The sequence below is a fragment of the Orycteropus afer genome, unplaced genomic scaffold (genome assembly GCF_000298275.1).
Source record: "Orycteropus afer afer isolate SDZICR_OR568_19922 unplaced genomic scaffold, OryAfe1.0 scaffold00026, whole genome shotgun sequence".
In the NCBI taxonomy this organism is placed as follows: domain Eukaryota; kingdom Metazoa; phylum Chordata; class Mammalia; order Tubulidentata; family Orycteropodidae; genus Orycteropus; species Orycteropus afer.
The window spans coordinates 12,656,586-12,660,146 of NW_006921613.1; positions in this window are offsets into that span (position 1 = coordinate 12,656,586).

Here is a 3,561-nt window from a genome sequence, read left to right on the forward strand (position 1 = left end):
CGAAAGAGCTGAACAGATATTTCAAAGGGCAGCTCGAGAAGACAAAGTACAGAGTATTACAATGAAATGTGCAAAGACCTAGAATTAGAAAAGCAAAAGGAAAGAGCATACTTGGTATTTCTCAAACTGGAAGAACTGAATTAAAAATTCAAACCCGAGTTTCAATATGGGAGGATTCTATGGGCAAAATATTGAATGATACAGGAAGCATAAAAAGAAGATGGACAACGTCACTGTCCCAAAACGGACTGGTCAACATTCAACCATTTCAGGATGCAGTATATCATCAAGAACTGATGATATTCAAGGAAGAAGTCCAAGGTGCACTGAAGGAATTAATGAAAAACAAGTCTCCTGAAACTGACAGAATACCCACTGAGATGTTTTAATAAACAGATGCAGCGCTGTAGGCACTCACTTGTTTATGCCAAGAAATTTGGAAGATAGCTCCCTGACCAAATGACTAGAAGAGATTCAAAAGAAAAATCAACCAACAGAATGCAGAAATTACTGAATAATATCATTAATATCACAACAAAATAAAATTTCCTGAAGATAATTCAAAGATGGTTTCAGCAGTGTATTGACAAGTAACTGCCAGAAAATCAAGCTGGATTCAGAAGAGAGTATGGAATGAGGGATTTCATTGCTGATGTCACATGGACCTTGGGTGAAAGCAGAAATAGCAGAAAGCTGTTCATTTGTGTTTTATTGACTATACAAAGGCATTTGACTGAGTGCATCATAACAAATTATGGATAACATTGTAAAGAATGGGAATTCCAGAACACTCAATTGTGCTCATGAGCATCCCATACGTAGACCAAGGGGCATGATGTTGCTTATTCATCCAGTTGTGAGGATTTTTGTTTTCTTTATGTTGAGGTGTAATCCATACTGAAGACTGTACTCTTTCATTTTCATCATTAAGTACTTCAAGTCCCTTTGATTTCAGCTGCAAAGCTGTGTCATCTGCATATTGCAGGTTGTTAATAAGTCTTCCCTACCAACTCCTTTCTCCAGTCACGCAATCCTGACCTCTCCATTTCTAGTGTCTCTTCCTATTAATCTCTGATTCTGAGTTCTCTGTGAGTAACTAATAACAATAATAGCTAACGTTTACTGAGCATTTACTATATACCAGGCTTTTGACTTTTTTTTTTTTTTTTAACTCTATCATCTCAATGAGTCCTAATATAATCCTATGATATAGGCATTATTAATATCCCCATTTTCCTGTTGATGCTCAAACATCCAGATAACACTGTCCAATCTTCACAGCTAATGAGTGGTGCAGCCAAGATTGAAACTTAGGTAGTTTGACTCCAGAATTTAGGCTCAAAATACCTATTATAGTGGGGGGGGGGATCCAGGTTAATTCTCTGAGAGAGCATTTTCATTTTAAAAGGGTCTCTATAATAAAATGTCTTTAGCACTTTAATAAACATAAATAAGGAGCTCTGATTGGGTAGTGGTTAAGGCATTTGGCTGCTAACCAAAACGTTAGTGGATCTAACCCACTAGGCACTCTGTTGAAGAAAGGTGAGCTAGTCTGCTTCTGTAAAGATTTACAATCTTGGAAACCTGTTGCTATGAATTGGAATCATCTTGATGGCAGTGAGTTTGTTTTTTGATTATGGTATATTAGGTAGTTGAGGTAAATAAAAATCATATCACATAAATATCATTAGATCTTGGTTATTAATAAAATAAAATAAAAGTTCTCTCTCTTTCTCTCTCACTAACCCTTTTACTTCCTGTGTGTGTGGAGGATGGTGAACTCTCTGAGAAGGCATTCCTAACTCTCCCATGAGACTTACATGATTCCAAGTCAAGGCTCCATCTCAAGATAGGTCATTGCTTGCCTACTGGGTAGACTTCACGCCACACCAAAAGTTCTTGTGGACAGTGTTCTGTCTTCTAAACCAGCAAAAGGTACTCAATATGTATTTGTGGACTGAAGAAACTTTATTCTGGTACTACTTGACTGATAACCAGAAGGCTGGTGGTTCAAACCCACCAGCCACTCCTCGGAGGGAAGGTTGGGCAATCTACTTCTGTAGTGATACTGCCTCGGAAACCCAAGGAAGGGTTGCTATGAGTCAGGTATGACTCAACGGCACATAACAACAACAGAGGGATAAAACCACGGAAGATAAAAATGTCAAGTTACAAAATCACATTCATCTTACAAATTAAGCTATGTTCAGAAAAAGAAGCTGATTCCAACTTCAGTACCACTCTGAGGATCACTAATGGATAGGAATGCAACTACCAAAATGAAACCACAAATTCTTAAAGTATATTATAAAATCTAAGAAGTCACATGCCGTGTTTGATTTATACTTGTATCTTACTAGCACAGAGCCTGGTATGTAACCACCAGGCTCCCTATAAATGCTTGTTGAATGAATGAGAAGAAAGTACTGTTTTAAATACATTCTCCACTGAGCACTCCACCTGTCTTGCATTACATAGAACACTAGATGTGTAGCATCATGCATTTTCCCATTCATTTATTCTATGAAACACTGGCTGCCACATTCATTGAGATGGTAGGTCTCATGGCCAAGGAGGTCATCAATAGGGAAAGAGCTTTTAAAGATTATGAACTTTCTGGACCTCATCAGAGAAAGGTTTCTATTTCCAAGTACTTGTTTGGGATCTGTCTACCTTGGATCTAGAATAATTTTCGAGACAACAATGCAATCTTCAATACAATATTGCATGGTGTATCAGAAATTGCAGCCACAGGAATGGGACTTGCATGGAGTCTTGACCCCTCTCCTATGCCATCTTTTTTAAAAGAGTTGATAAAAGTGGTTCCTGTGATAAAGCAAGATGCTTTGAAATAGATCAAAGCAGTGACATTTGATTCTGCCTCTTTGTGGAGACGTGCTGTTTGTTTTAGTTCATGAAATAAAACTAAAACCTTACAGGCTTGTTTTTACTACTTAAAACTGGACTCTCTCTGAACGTGAAATACAGATGGAACCTGAGTACCATTCCCAGCTCTTTCCTGTCAGTGGGATACAAAGCATTTGTGCTTATAATGAACTCAGACATTTTAATAGTTGATTTGTACCCTTCAAGCCACTGTTGTCATAACCTCTGCAAACTCACTGTGGATTATTTTGGGGTATTAAGCATTATTGATTTACTTTTTTCATACCTGTTCCTAAAGTGATAGAAATTGTCACTTCCATTAAAAATACATTTGTTGAAATGGTGATTCTTTTTTCTTCCCCCCCCTCTAAAGAGCACTTAAGTCATTTTTATTTAAAATAAATTAAATTTATCTTCCTCATTTGCCTCTAATGACCTTTTGGGAACTTGCATATTAAATTTTCTCCTAATATTTTACTTTCCAGCTAGCAATTATTGACATTTCAGATTATGAACAAAGTTGAAAAAACAGATTGTGTTAAAAAAAAAAAAACTTCAACTTTGAAGCAAGGAATGGTAATGATTCCCAAAACTTATGTACTTTGGTATGAACTTTATCTTTTATTTTTAAATGAATTGCAAACAAAGGGTAACAATGAACATAAAAATTAATGA